General features: G+C 34.3%; 1 pseudogene; it reads right to left on the bottom strand.

The window, feature by feature from the left end:
- Positions 1 to 1,180: 1,180 nt before the first annotated feature.
- On the bottom strand, positions 1,181 to 1,297 carry LOC145263739 (5S ribosomal RNA; annotated as a pseudogene).
- Between the last annotated feature and the right edge of the window lie 15,243 nt (positions 1,298 to 16,540).

The raw sequence follows: 16,540 nt of genomic DNA, 5'->3' as shown, positions 1-16,540 counted from the left end.
AAATTAAATACAGTGTGATGTTAATAGTCCTAGTCCCGTTGGAAAGTTTTAAAAGCAGTTGAAATAATGGAAATGTTTTTTTATTTTCGGACAGTGCAATAGCCCAAAGAAAAGTTGATTTCTAGTCAAGTGGGGGTCGCAAAATAAAAAGGACAGCAAACGCAGCATGTCATCTTTCATCGCTAGCTTAATTATATATATATACAACAGCGTCCAAAACTAAGGGACAAAATTTTAAAATCTAATATTTGTTTGTGATCTTAGTTAAGTTTCGTCTCAGAATATTCCCGATAATTACCGATAATTGATAATCGAATTCTTTATTTTAATTTATCTTTATCATCGCTGATGTCATTTTTGCCATGTCGTCGCTTAGTAACAATGATAGAACAATATGGCCGTTAAGATTCTACTGTAGTTAAGTTGATAACGTATTTATTTTTGTTGGGTTTTTTGTTGTTTTTTTGGGGGATGTTTTTTTTTTCATTACGTGGTCTGAATGTTCAACCTCCGCACGTAAATTACTTAATTATTTTTCATTAACTGCAAAGAATTTTATAAGAGTTGAAAATGTACGTGTTTTTTTTTTTTTGTTTTGTTTTGTTTTGTTTTTTGCATGACGTGGTCGTAGGTTCATACACCGCACATATATCTTATACTGTTACTGTATGAACGCATGTGAAGCTTACCTCCGGGCGATTTAACGGATTTCGATGACAATAAAAATATAGGCGTGTGAAATATTCGTTGGTCATCATTCTGGCAACGTCGGATCTCCCTGCTAGTATGTATATATATATATATATATATATATATATATATATATATTAGCATATATATATATATATATATTAGCATATATATATATATATATATTAGCATATATATATATTAATATATATATTTGCATATATTATATTATATATATATATTAGCATATATATATATTAGCATATATATATATATATATATATATATATATATATATATATATACACACAAGGGCTTCCTTCAGTCTTGACATACTATGGATACCCACTATAAGAGTGCCTGCATGTAAAATTTATGTGGCAAGAGTTGCGCAACCTCCAACCACGCCTCTCCTGAGTCAACATTGTTGCATACCAGTGGCAAGTTGAGGTACAAGACGACTGGAAACAATGCCGAGATGAGCGGAGAGCACATACAGCGCCTAGAATTCCCAAATGGTCACCCATCTTGTATTAGCCAGGCTCAACGTTACTTAACTTCGGTGATCTGACGAGAACCGGTGTGTCAACGTGATTATGCCGTGTGTATGTGTGTGTGTGTGTATATATATATATATATATATATATATATATATATATATATATATATATATATATATATATATATATATATATATATATATATATATATATATATATATATATATATATATATATATATATATATATATATATATATATATATTAGCAAAAGTACCCGTCGTTGACTGGGTTACAATTGATTTATTAAAGTATGATAGGTTATGAAAAGGAAGGGTTGTAAAGAGTTAGCTTCGAATTCGGGGATATCAAAGCCAAAACAAAATATGATGAAAGTAAAATTAAAATAGATAAACCCCATAATTTATTATGCCATACCTGTTCACACTGAAACATAATTATCAAAACTTTAATAAATACTTTTCATATCAAAATGCGTAAGGCAGATTGATATGAAAAGTCTTTATTAAAGTTTGTGCCTATTTCCATTCTATGGAGACAAGGCGCGAACGCAGACCCCAAAATTTTATTATACCATCCCTATTTAAGTAAAAACATACTTATTAAAGTATTCTTATGTACATCTATATCAAAAACACTTGTAAACGTTTTTTTTTTTTTTAATTTTTAAATTTTTTATTTTCATACTTTTTGGACCCCACAATTTTAATGAACCACCGTTCTTCAGGATCAAACATATCCATCTTCTATCAGTATATGTAATCAATTTTTTTAAATAGTCAATCATATAGGAGCCTACTCGTGACCAGACACACGCACACACACACACATTCAGCTTTATATTATATATATATATATATATATATGTATATATATATATATATATATATATATATATATATATATATATATATATATAACAGCACGCCACCAGGCGTTACCCGGCGTAAAATACGCTTAAGTATGATATTTTAATTTATGCAATACTCTATTGATCCTGGTATTGTACCCAAAATATTGTCCATAAACGATATCTCTAAGTAAAATTTTATTACCTATTATTCAAATGGCAATGTATTTATTGATTTGCGAATATCATCTAATGGTGTTATTCCCCCCCCTATTTTACGACATATCAACCCTTTTTGAATGATGTAATGCCGAAACCAAATATTTATTTTTAACGAGCGAGTTGAACAGATGTCCTTATTTTACTCGAAGATGTTACGAAATGGTGGTTTATACGTTTCCCGGTTGTGACAGAACCGAAAAACCAAAGCAAACCTTGTATGATTTAATTAAGACGGTTTATGATGTGTGTTTTTGTCGGTAACCTTGACTATTGTGAGCGAATGACCACTTCTAAAAATGTCAAGCATCTTGTGTCATTTGAAAGTAAATAGTGTTGTTCTTGCTCGTCTGCACATCAACAATAACTCTTTATCTTCAAGGACCTTTTCAATTTAACCATCTGCTTGTCTGGGAGATAAGCTCAGAGAAGACAATAACCGAACAACAGAAATATTTATTTGTCCAATAGATTTCTGTGAATTAGTACATATAAGCTCAATCAATACTGATAAACTTATGAAACACGTGCTTTTGAATTTTATAGAAGACTAGCCTGGGTGCCCGGCGTTGCCCGGTTGTTCGGAGGTGTGTGAATAAAAAGTGGTAGGCAGTCTCGAACCCGTACCGCGTAGGAGGAAAAGAACGTTAAAAAAGAAACGTGACGTCTTTCTGTAACGTTCATCGCCAAACCGGGAGTGGTGATGGTTTAAATTAAGACTAGTCAATTGGAAAGAAGCGATGACTTTCGAAAATATCGGCGAAAAAAGCGACCCCTCCTTGTAGAAAAGTGCCCATTTGAGGGTGAAGAAATGAATGTTTTTAGCCAATTTTCAATATTTGTCGTTCGAGGGGTGGAGCCTCAAAGCGATTCCAATCTCGTAAAAATCCGTCGCCTCTGTCGAAAGTTTAAGGCATACATACAAACATAAATGCATACATACATACATAGTGGTGATTGCAACGTCTTGTCAGACGAGTGCCACTCCCTCAGACACTTAGTCTATGGGCCCCAAAAATGACTTTTTTTTTAGTCCTACCAGTGAATTCACACGCTAAAACAGGAATGACACTGAAGACGGTCATTGAAATGAATTATTACATGCTTCCAGGATTTCAAGCCTCCACACCTTACAACTTTTTCTATCGCCACAGGACCATTTTTATAGACAAATGCCTTAGGGAGTATCTATACACAGATGATGTTACAGAGTCTTAGCTTTGTACGACAGCTAAGTCTCTCTCTCTCTCTCTCTCTCTCTCTCTCTCTCTCTCTCTCTCTCTCTCTCTCTCTCTCTCTCTCTCTCTCTCTCTGTGTTCAAAATGTTGAGATCCAGCAACAAGCAAGAGCAAGATAGCCAGCAACAACTTAAACTGCAGACCAGCTTAATGCGGGTAATGGTCTCCTGTTTTATGTTTTTTTTTTAAATCAGAGATTTGTTTCTCCTAGAAAGATTGCCTTCACCACGGCTTACGGGAGCCCTCTCCACCCCAACACACACATACATACACACAAACACACACGGTGCTAGTTAGCCGTTGACCACGAAAAAGGGTTCATACATACATACATACATACATACATTTAAACAGACAGGTGAGATTTATATTTTAGAAGATTGATAATTTGTGTCATCTGGATTATTCGCACTATTGCTCTCGTCTGGAATATCATTCTTACAACATTTCGACATTTGTCAGGCACGTTTTGTAATACTCAGTAATCTTTCTGCCAAACTCGGAATCTGTACGGAATTTCAAACTGTACCCTATATTTAATCCATAGGGTAGCTTTCTTAGAGTTTCTCACCGTCCACTACATTTACAATAGAGAGATTAAATTTTTAGGTCATGAATGCATAATTTCAGTCATCATAACAATGCAATTTGTAATTCTCTCTGAATCATTTGGATGAAATACAAAATAGGAGACATTACTTGTGGGACCTCGTCGTAACCTTAAAAATTCCATCTCTCTATTGCAGTATTAACTATGTAAAGAAAGTAACTCCCATCATGGACGTGCGTCAGAAGCAGAGATAAGTCATTAAATTCATGGTAAAAGTGCATTGAGAATGGTGGTATGTAGAAAAATATATTTTTAAGCAAAATCGGTCGCTTGGTTTAATAATTCAACTCTCGTCTTCGTAACTCTTCAACCTTTTCAGTTATAAAAAATAGGAGACATTTGCACGATCCTCATATGACAAAGTGCACTCCAGACGCCCCAGTACAGCTATCGTTATCGTTTATGCTGGCAAAATTGCATTGAGAATAGTGGTGACTATGTAAAAAAAATCAATTCTGGAGCACAAAAATAGCTCGTCGTAAATGGTACCGCTCCCGTCTTTGTGGCTTTTTAATTTTTCGAGCTCAAACAAATAGTAGATTTGACTTTTGGAATGATTCCCCTAAACCTTTGATACTTGTTTTAAACAGGAGTTGCAATTTAAAAATGTGTCAGGGGGGTTCTTTTTGTGGTAGAGCTGGCTAAGACCACACAAATTGAGATTATGATCGGCATCGGAATCGATAGACGAATTTGGACCAGCATAACGAGCGAAAGACCAACATAAAAGATATTACTTTTATATCCATATATAGATCCTCTCGAAAACCAAATAAACTGCTCAACTCCGTAATAACATTTAACTTCAAGAACATCAGTTTAGCTAAATACAACAGTTTCAGTGATTGCATACACAATCTACTGTGAAGATCCAGCGCGTTAATAATTCTGGCCATCATGACAGTGGCATGAACTCGAAAATAAAATACATTCTATTTATCGTTAAGATAAAGTCTCAAAATGTGTTTAATTCCCAAGGTATATATCAACATCAACGAATGTTCCACACTTGTAATACTTTTATTGTTATCAAAATCGATAAAAGAACCCATTTTCCAATCACGTCAATTGATAGCCTGGTCTAGCCGGGGATCCACCGTGGTGCACGGTAAATAAGTTTCACGTGTCTCTCCAATATGTTTTCGTCCATAATACATTGCAGTGTACATTAACCTGTAAATAACCTACTGTTCATTTTATAAAATTATTTTCATAATGGCGTGAATTACAGTTAAAAATGCAAAAGTCAACATAATCATTCAATTATGCTCTAAACAGAAACATTCATTTCGAACCCACCTATGTATTTTCAAAGAACATACTGTTGTTTTTCACTGTCCAGTCATTCTGCTTGTGCTATGATAAAACATCTCACATGCACATATATGATGGTTGGCTGCACAAGGGTGTTTTTTCTTCGATTATCGACGTTTGATACTTAGCAGAAACATTCCGATACAAAACCTATCTAAGAACATAAAGTACATTTGTTTCAAATTTCAATACCATTAGCCTAACCGTTTTGGAGTTGATAGGGAAAGAACTCTCAAACACACGCATACACACACACGAAGTGGTTTTATAAGTATGCCCTGTATTTAAGAATTCGGGTGATCGTTCATCCCCCTCTCAGTACAGGCCAATAAGATTCCTGTGCACCATGAGTAAGTTGCTGGAATCTGTGTTAAATAGAGAAGTAATCAACCATCTCAGGAAAAATAACCTTCTTAGTGACACTCAATATAGTTTCCGTTCTGCTAGATCTACAGCAGATGTGCTTACAGTTATATTTCATAGGATTAGCGAATCTCTCGACAGAGGCAACCTTTCTTGGGCAATTGCTCTTGACATATCAAAGGCCTTTGATAGGGTATGGCATAAAGGTTTACTTCACAAGATCTCTAGCTATGGTATAGCTGGAAATGTCTTCTCAATTATTAAATCATTTCTCTCTGATAGGTTCATAAGAGTAGTAGTTGATGGGCAAAAATCAGAAGCTCACAGTATAAATGCTGGAGTCCCTCAGGGGTCCATCCTGGGCCCAACTCTTTTCCTGACCTACATTAATGATCTTCCAAATCACATCCTTACATCATTCGTAGACATTTTTGCTGATGAACCTACCATCTATGGTAGCACATCTAAGACGATAAACGACCAAGTTCTCTCCGATTCTCTCTCCTCTGATGTTGATCACGTTGTACAATAGGGAAAGGAGTGGCTTGTTACTTTTAATGCATCCAAAACCAAGCTTCTATCTTTACATCATCAACATTTAGATCCCCATTTGGCATCAATTAAAATGAGTAGCTCTCGTCTTGGGGAGGCCTCAAGTTTTGACAAGCTTCTGGGCTTGACCTTTACTCCTGATCTTAAATGGAATACGTACATCAAATCTGTTGCCAAGGCCGCTGGAAAAATGGTCGGATCCTTCTATCGATCCAGTAGATATCTCACTGCTGATGCAATTCTCTATCTATATAAGAGCCAGATACGTCCAAGGATGGAATACTGTTCCCACATATGGACAGGAGCTGCTAGAAAGGACTTTTCCTGCACTGATAGTTTTCACAATAGACTTCGTGACCTGGTGGGAGATGTCCTTTACTCTTCGCTGCAACCTCTATCTCACAGAAGAGATGTTGCGAGTTTGTCTCTGCTTTATCGTTATTTTCATGGAAAGTGTTCGACTGAGCTTCAATCTATGGTCCCCCCTCACCAAACTTTCACAAGAAACACTCGACTAGCTGAAAACACTATCAATAATTACCCCCACTCTTTATCTGTGCCTAAACCTAAACATAGATTCCATGATCAAAGCTTCTTTCTTAGAATTGCACGCCTGTGGAATTGTCTTCCGTTTTCCTGCTTTCCAGCTGTCTATAATATGGTTGTCTTCAAGTCCAACGTGAACAAGTTTCTGAATAGCCGTTCCACTTAAGTTAACAAATTTACCGAACTTCCATTACTATCGATCACTATATAGTCCTTTTGACTACTGTACACTCTTTAACCCTTATCCTTGAGTGGCCTATCGGCCTTGATAAGTGGTGACGCCTATGAAAAAAAAGTATGAATTGCCGACTATCAACTAGATAGTTAAAGGTTAGCTATATGGTTCGGAATGTGTGCTAGTCTAGGCGCACTAAAGAGCTGTGATACAGCGAAGTAGTCTGTCTGTAGATGACTATATATATATATGTGTGTGTGCGCGCGTGTGTGTGTGTGCGTGTGTGTGTTCGTGTGTAAATTAAAGGATGACCAAAACTTAATACATTTTCCAGAAAATAATTAGATTTCGGTTTCGTCTCTGTATTATTTCAGATGTGAAATAACCCGGAAAAACTATCTCTTCATTGTATACGATGTATTGAATGCAAGGTGCTCATAGTTGGGGGAGAATTACATATAATTTCCATTGATTATAATGCCTAATAGAATTTGATAGGATTTTAAGTCGGCAAAATCCGTAAACGTCAGTGCATTCCTACTTCTCTGCAGTTTACAATATGACCATCTAATATCAAGAGTTTCCTATCATAAATGGTGGCACAAATATTCTAACTTAGCACGTTCCATCAATCATTTTCAATCCTCACATGATATTCTTATCCTTGAGTAGATTTTTACCTTGATAAGTGGTGATTCATTTAGTGAACAAAAAAAAACTTATCTGCTACGCCAATCACTCACCTTCTATCAATGCCATCTGTTTATCTCGTTAATAAATTTATATTTCTTTCCATCTGTCTATTTTCGATTCAGAAACAACTGGATGGATTCCTGCGAAATTTCGCATGCGAAATCTCGCATGTGGTTATCCTTACTCTATTTTACACGATTTAAATTAGATGTCGGTCAAATGTGACGCTTATGAAAGGTCGATAATCCATTCTCATTGAAATAAGCGTGCATTTGAAAAAAGTCCTTATTGATCTGCTGCAAACGAGGTCAGAATTAGACACGAGGTTAGTGGTTAAAGTAAAGAAAATCCAGCTCCCCAAAATCAGACACTCTAGATAGAAGCAAATAAATAAAATTTCCTCGTTCTGCAAGGATTTCTTCTTCACTAACAGAGAATAGAAAAGATGAAATGCAGTATCAAAACAAATACTACACTTTGCTCCTAGCCAAAATGTGCTTACAGCGTGTTTAACCATAACCCACAGGTGGCAAACATCAGTTTATGTTTATATCAGACGAATTCATTCAGCATCAAATCTGTTCATCCTCATCATATCGCATGGATCCGAATATTCTATTGTTGGCATTGATATTCCTGATATTTTTCTAGTCAGAATTCTTTCTAGAAAGGTATTCAGTACTTACGGGGGGAACTACGAGAAGGTTGCCAATATCCTAAGTGAAAGCGATTTTTGTGGAACGAAATGGATTCGAACTTAAGACGCCCAGGTCGTCAGTTCGTGTCATAAGCCACTGAATTACCGTCACCCCCCCCCCCCTTCGACTCCAAATTTGTTGTCATATACTGAACACAATTTCTGCCACGATCTAACCAGTGAAACGTGAACATTAAGATAATCGGCTAAGCCCAGTCGGTGTGACAACCGTGACACTACAACAGTGCCAGCAACTTCAACTGAATAGGAATTCAAATATTCATACACGTACAAAGGGAGAAAATGCCACAAAGATTTCAAGGGAAGATAAAACTGTGAGAGTCGTATGAGAGGTGATTCCTATTCTTATTTCTTCGAACAAAGAGACACACTTGAGAGATTGTCTGTACATTTTAAATATATGACAAGTAAACGAATGCCACGCTTCTATATATCTATGTTCTATTGAACCTTTGCTTCTTTTTTTACCTTCCCAATTAAATTGTCCTTTCGTGGTATTTAGATTATTCATACGACTATTCTCGCACCTTGGTTGTCAGATTTATGTCGTCTCAGTCTATATAATCCGTGACCTTCTTCGTTCGAGTGCATCTTTACGAATTTCAGAACGTTCTAATTGAATTTGTTGAACTCGAAAATCTATACGGAATTTCGAACTGAATCTTTTATTTGTTTTATTTAACCAAATGGTAAGGTTTGAAGGCCCGACAAAATTATTGTTTCCTCTTTGATCAACATGAAATATACTTATACAAATTCCTTGGGTAATGCAATTTCAGAACACGCGCGCGCATACATATATATATATATATATATATATATATATATATATATATATATATATATATATATATATATATATATGAGAAACTACGTATAATATAAGTTTAGAAAGCCAAATCACAACGCAGAAATAAATAATATTTTACTTGTTTGAAATGAAAATAAACACTATTTTACTTGTTTGAAATTTATATATTTCGGAGCTTCTCCATCTTCAGAATTTTTTCTTCTTCTTTCTTGCCATGCTGTTGATTTGGAGTAAAAAAGAACCAGTCTCTTCGGAACTATGCGTAGCTGCGCAAGATTTACATGAGTGGCTTCAGTTCCTTTATGGGAGCGTTGATTAAATTTGAATAAAAGAAAATACGTATCGTATACGTTTAGAAAGACAAATCACAACGCAAAAATAAACAATATTTTACTTGTTTGGAATTTATATATTTCGTCAGCTTCCAAACTTATACATATATATGGTCTATATATATATATATATATATATATATATATATATATATATATATATATATATATATATATATATATATATTTCATAGAATATATATTATATTTCATAGAATATATTTGTTGTTTTTTTTTAAGTCGGTTTTTCTTTAACCCATAGTTGAGACCCTAACAGGTACTACCACTTCTGGTCAGAGTGGACCTGGGAGTAATGCCAATTATAGGGGTGGCTCCACATTCCCCAAAGCCCGCAAGCTGGGGCCTCACTATCATATATAATTTAAGGTCATATCCAGGACCCTATATATATATATATATATATATATATATATATATATATATATACATTTTTGGAAGTTGACGGAAGTGAAACTGAATGTAACCGGAAGTACCATTCTACGATAAATATCCGCTCATCGTTTGTGTAACAGGTCATGATGATTTTAATACATTTACTCTAGATGTTCTAAACAATTTTTAAAATATATATTAACAATTAAGGAAATTATGACTTTTTTTATCGGTTAGCTTTTTTTCGGATACCCTGAATAAACAAGCATTTAGTGTCCTTCCAATATGACATCTACTAAATTATTGTTATTCCAATATATAATCTAATTAGCTGTTAGATTTAGGGATAGAGTTTGTTTAGCTAGGATTTTAATTTTGTTGGAACTACTGCGAAGTAATTGTCTAGATAAAGGTAGAAGTGTTAATTTTGGGTTATTCTTTATTAATATCGCCTTAAGTAACGAGTGAATCTTCAACCTCAATAAAGAAGTTTGCTTAGTACTTATGTTTAACAATGGAGCTGTGGACAAGTCATGTATGAATTTGGCGAGCATTAAACGTCATCATGCCGAGCACTATAGTATTATTATTTATTACTAAAAGAATTACTGTTATTTATGTTTTTAATAAATGGCACCATGCAATGTTCAGTATAGATTTTTGAGTTCGTCATAAGGACCCCAGAGTTCAACGAGAATGGCATCTTCAGTTCGGAAGTATACACGTCAAAAAGAAAAGAGTGGGGTATAGGGAAGCCGAAATGTTATGAATATAGGTATGACTATAATAAAGGTGCTATATTACACCCCAGAACAAATAATAGCAGTAAATACTAATAAAATCAAAGTGATTCATTGTAATTCTTGCAGTATTCGCAAGAAGAACGGTTCTAAAAAATTTGTTTTTTTACTCCTCGTGAAACCGATGGATTTTCAAAAAAAATCCTCGCATAATTAAAAACGGGAAAAACGGAACAGAATGTTATTACGACACATTTTAACGTAAACAATGAAAACAAGGCGATTTTTTAAATTCTCTCACAATAAAATAATTGATGAATTTCGTTCATTTTTTACAGACTTATTTTAAAAAAAAAAAGGGGTGGGGTCTGAATAATATATATAAACTGAAATAAAATAATATACAAAATGTATTCTCATATTTTGACTACCACTACCGCGATTTAAGCAGAATTTTTGTTTAGGAGAGTGATTTACATCTTAATTTTTTTTTACATATTAATATATACTTGAATAATAAAATAAATATATTTAATTTGGGGCCACCAGCGTAGCGGATTTATACGATTTTTATCGATTTTTTTCGGAAAACAGAAGTTGGAAAATAAATTAAAATTATTTAAGTTTTACGAATTTCTTTTTAATTATATACAGGGTGACCCCCCCCCCAAAAAAAAGGCCAAAGACCCTAGTGTTTTGATATAATGTTTTGGATATAATAAACTAGTTATGACCAAAGTTTAATTTCATTCGGACAAAACACTAAGAAACGGGGCCTAATTAAAGTTGGGGCCCGTTTTTTAGGGATCACCCTGTACTATTTACATTTGACAGATTTACCTGTGTGATTTTAAACGATTTCCGAAATTATTTCTTATGTTTTTAATGATTGAATTTTTCAAGGTTCGTGAATGAAACTGTGGAGGATTGCTTCTTAAAACTTACTATGAACTAGCAGGACCCGTTAACCAGCGTTGCCCAGTGTAAGCCTGCCCCCCCCCCATCCCTGCAAAATAGTAAATTATGGTTGTTGTCGGCTGCTGTCCCTAAACATATGCGAACACTCGTGGCCATGGCCGTAATGAAATAATCTGGCTTTCACTGGCGATTCTTGATGGTTTGGGTGGATAACATGCAGGCAATGTTGGAATTTTAAAAAAGAAGCAATTAAGGGAATGCGTAAATTAGTATGAATTAATAAAATTACGAAAAATAATGAAACGAATAAACAGCAGTTTTATAGGTAAGCGATTCTCACAGTGTATGGGATGTTTAGAGTGATCGGAATCAGTAGTAGCAGTACTAACTCTTTTTTCAACTCTTCCACCAATAGTATTAAATTAAATTCCAGTTTTACGTTGTCTTTTTTGACGTGTAAAACAAAACAATTGCGACTTTTTTTTACTTTACTTCTTTGTGTATTGTCATGTTAAGAATAGCGTTTGGAATAGACACCACAAACTCTCCATGTTAAGAACGAAAATTGACAAGCAAAATAAGAATAGTAGTCCGAATAATCTTAATAATGCATATTATCCATTTTCATTAGGAACATTACGGGACATAAAATTGTTCATCTTTGATAGTTTTATTTTGTTTTGGTTTTGTTTTTTACGAGGTTTTTTTCTTCCTTTAAATTTCCTAACTTTCTTTTGTCACCGCTTATCATACTCCTTTATTTTATCCTCTGTCGTTTCCTTTTCCTATTTATTTTAATCATTGTGTTTCTTTAAAATGTTATATCATGCTTTCTCGTTTGCACTCATCAGTAATTGTTACGATCATATTGTTCCTCTATCCGTTTTATTTAAGTACTCTATCTACTTTTTTCTTTCTTTCTTTCTTTCTTTCTTTCTTTCAAACTTTTCTTTATTAATTTTATTCTATCTTTCAGTTAACGCCTTCGTCCTCTCCCACTCTCTCTATTTCCCATTCCCTCTTTCGCTCTTTCTCTCTCACTCACTGTCTCTTTTCCCTCTCTGTCACTAATCCGACGAACTTCCGTTTTAAAAAAATACAATTTTGAAAAATACAATTTGCGAATTACTTAGGGCCTCTATCCAGTCATGACTGACGGAACTAGAGCGCGCTACCCCCGTGAGGTAAATAAAGGGTTCCGCTTAAAATTCCGTCCAAATCCCCGAGTTCGACAGGAACAATTCGACAAGATACACCTGAAGAAGGTTGGAGGTTACATTGACCGAAACGTTGTAAAAATCACACTGAAGATGAGAATAATAATCCGATGAAACCTAAATAATACGAATTTCATTTTAAAATTAATCTTATCTAACAACGTCTTTTCTATTTGTTTATATTCTTTTTAAACTTTTTTTCAATTTTTTCTATTTTGTATCTTTTTTTGTTCTATAACTTTTTAAATACAGCATCCATTTCGTTTAATACTTTCAAACAAGCCGGCTCAACTTGCTTAGGGTGAATATCCCTCCGGGCAAGATGTATTCATGTCAGTAATGTGTAAGTGAACACAGTTCGATCCGCGTCCATAATCTCCGAAGGTATCCATTGAGCCGATCTTATACCCCACACGCCTAATAAATTTAAGATTGATATGCCGAATCAGCATTATCATAGCGTATGAATCCTAAGAGTCTGCTGTTGGTATTGGTTTTTCCGATATTTTTCTAGAATTCTTTTTAAAAGATATCAGGTATTTATAGGAGGTGTCACGTGAAGGTTACCAACATCCTTAGTAACGAATAAATTTGTTGAAGGAACTGAATTCGAACTTGTAACCTTTAGGTTGTTAGTTCGTGTTGTTAATCGCTTGTCCACCATCACCTGTCGAGATGCCGAACAAATGAACATCTAATCGGAATTGTATCGACAATGTCTTTCATTTTCTTTTTCTTTATTCAGCTCATTTTAATCTTTAGAATGAAAAAGTGTTTCTTCTTTTATTCATTTTTTCCATTTTTTGTCATTACTCCATTTCTTTTTCTTTCTTTCCTTTGTGATCCATGCTTTTCTCTGGCCGTTTTTTTTTTTTTTTTTTTTTTTTTTTTTTACTTTGAAACAAGATAAATGCTGTCAAATACGAACTGAAATGCATTTGTAGATCAAGAAATCTTACTGCAATCATAAATACAAACTTTTTCTACTTTCCTTTTATTCTTTCGCTTATTTATATTTATTTATTTTATTTTATTTTATTTGAGGGACGGAAGAAGTGTCATTTCTTTATGTTTTTTCTTGTCTTTATTTGTTTGTGCTACTTTTTCGTTCTTTCTTTACGTTTTTCCATCTTTCCTTTATTGCATCCTTTGTTTCTTATGTCTTTCTTTCAAACGTTTCCTTCTGTCTTTCCTCAAAGTAAGATAAATGCTGTTTCGTCTGAACTAAACTGGGCTTGTAAATCAAGAAGAACAAGTTTCTTTCTTTCCTTCCGCTATATTTTTCTAACTATTTTCCCGCTGCTTCTGTGGGCGGAGACGAGACTTATGTGTTACAGTCGCCCGCCTTTATTTTTCTGTAAATGAACACGATGAAACCCATCTTTTAAAGGTCAAAACGCCCTAAACTCGTTCAAGAATTGGCTTTTCCTTTCTTTACTCTTAAGTTTGAACAAAAAAAAAAGAAATAATAATTTAAGCCGAATTCCTTTCTAACAAACCTTGATGAGATTTACCTGTTACCTGATGATCTCAGAACGTGACAAATAGCAGTTTATTCTTCTGTCCTTGCTTTTTTTCCTTATGAGTGAATGTGTTTGTGTGTGTCTTCACAATAAAAAAACATGGCGTTTCTACCTCATCAAGTAGTATTTGTGAAACCTTTGTGTAGACGTCCCACAACGTGTAAGTAACGTATTTATTTTTTTTTTTCAGAAGCTAACACAAACGTCAATGTAACATCCAAATAAGAATTGAATATGTAGTAAGAAACTTCGTTGATTGAAAAGTCAACAGCCGAAGACTCGAGATAGCCATTTTGTTGATTGAAACCGAATCGGTACTTACTTGACTAAACTGGTTTGAAATGAAGAAAGGAAAAAGAGTAGCAGAATCATAAATAAGAATACGAAAACCTTCTCTACAATTAAATCAACTTTATCAGTTTCGTTGACAACAGTGCAAAGTGGTTCTGGGGCTCCATCTCGACATGCCGCTTTCTGGCAAGACACAAAGAGATAATTTTAGTATACTGTCTCCACAAAATCTTTTCAGGGAGGGAATCATATGCTTTTGCGTACAAGGTGGGCTGACATGGAACGCTGCGCACGCGCAAAAATGTTCGAAGTGTGAGGTGTATTTCTATGTGAGTTTTAATATGCCTGTTTGCTCCAACCGAACTACAACTAATCACTAAGTAAGGGAGTATGTATACACATGAATGGAAATGAGATAGAAATACTTCAACCGCACAAAAATGGATCTAGGTAAAATAGCAGTTTACACAAGTAAAACATATTTACTTCAGATTTTGCTATTTTTATAATAACGATGCACAGGAAAATAGCGCAAGTATAAATGGCACTAGAAAATGTCACAGGTTATCCAACGAATTTATACAATGTATCATTTCTACATGAGTAAAATAAATATACATCTTATTTTGATAGTGTTATACTAACGATACACAGAGCAATAAAGTGGCCCAGAAAATATAGTAGAGAGAAGGAACATTCTTTTATTGTTTAAATTATCTGAGATATTGCTTAAATTGCCTGTTGTGTTACAAAAGATGCTGGAAGTGCTCCCCGTTAACATCTATGCATTTCTGGATACATTTAACAACTTTAGCAGATACTGAATGTAGATGTTCTCTGGTGACGCTCCTGATGGCGTTGGTAATGCTCTCCTTTATTTGGTCTAGATTGTGAGGATTATTTGCATAAACATTTTGTTTTAAAGTCACCAAAGATAAAAATCACATGATGACAAGTCCGGGGAACGTGGTGGCCATAACCCTTTGCTTATTGTTCTCTTTTTCGTAAACACGGCATAAACTCGTATCAGTGGTCTGTGAGATGTGTGGCATCTAGCGCCATCTTGTTGAAAAAGGAATTGCATTTGATCTTGCATTGTCAATATGTTGTTAAGAGAAAGATTAAAGAGATCGAGCTACTATTAAGTGGGTCACTAAATCTGAAAAAACGATTAGAAAAAGATGAGAGAGATCGGACTACTTTTAAGTGGGTCGCTTAATCTGAAAAAAAAAGGTTAGAGAAAGATTAGAGATCGGGCTACTTTTAAGTGGGCCATACTATAGCATAGGTATAAATGCCACTAGAAAATATCACATGAAAAAAAATCACAAGTGAATGAATGAGAAAAAAGTGTAACATGGATATTCTCAGGTTTCGCTAGACACATCGGTAGAAACGTTGCAAGAATAAAATCTAAGATGAGTCAGAAGAATCAAAATCATATCATTTATCCTGTTGCTGTCAACCAAACACAATTATCATATCGTATGGGCCTAAGATTCAGTTGTTGGTATTGGTTTCCCCGATATTTTTCTAGAATTCTTTCTAACAGGACATCGCTCATTTACAGGAGGAGTCACGTGAAGATTTTTATGAAGGTGGAGGGCTCAATATTTTGTAAATGAGCTAAACTCCAAGCACATCTTTTAACACAAATATTTTAGTTATTTACTCGGTTGTTGGCAAGAAAATAATATCGAATTTTTGTTAATAGTGAGGGAATATTTTTTTTAAATATGAGAGAATCCTCTGCCCACATTCCCAATATGGAACAAAAGAATGAAAAATTTTGTTTTGTTCTTGCGTTTAAACTTAGATGTAATTTA

Source organism: Euprymna scolopes, chromosome 3 (assembly GCF_053919585.1).
Source record: "Euprymna scolopes isolate OS-2025 chromosome 3, ASM5391958v1, whole genome shotgun sequence".
Lineage (NCBI taxonomy): Eukaryota > Metazoa > Mollusca > Cephalopoda > Sepiida > Sepiolidae > Euprymna > Euprymna scolopes.
The sequence above is the reverse complement of the archived record's forward strand: the minus strand, read 5'-3'. Positions and strand labels throughout refer to the sequence as shown.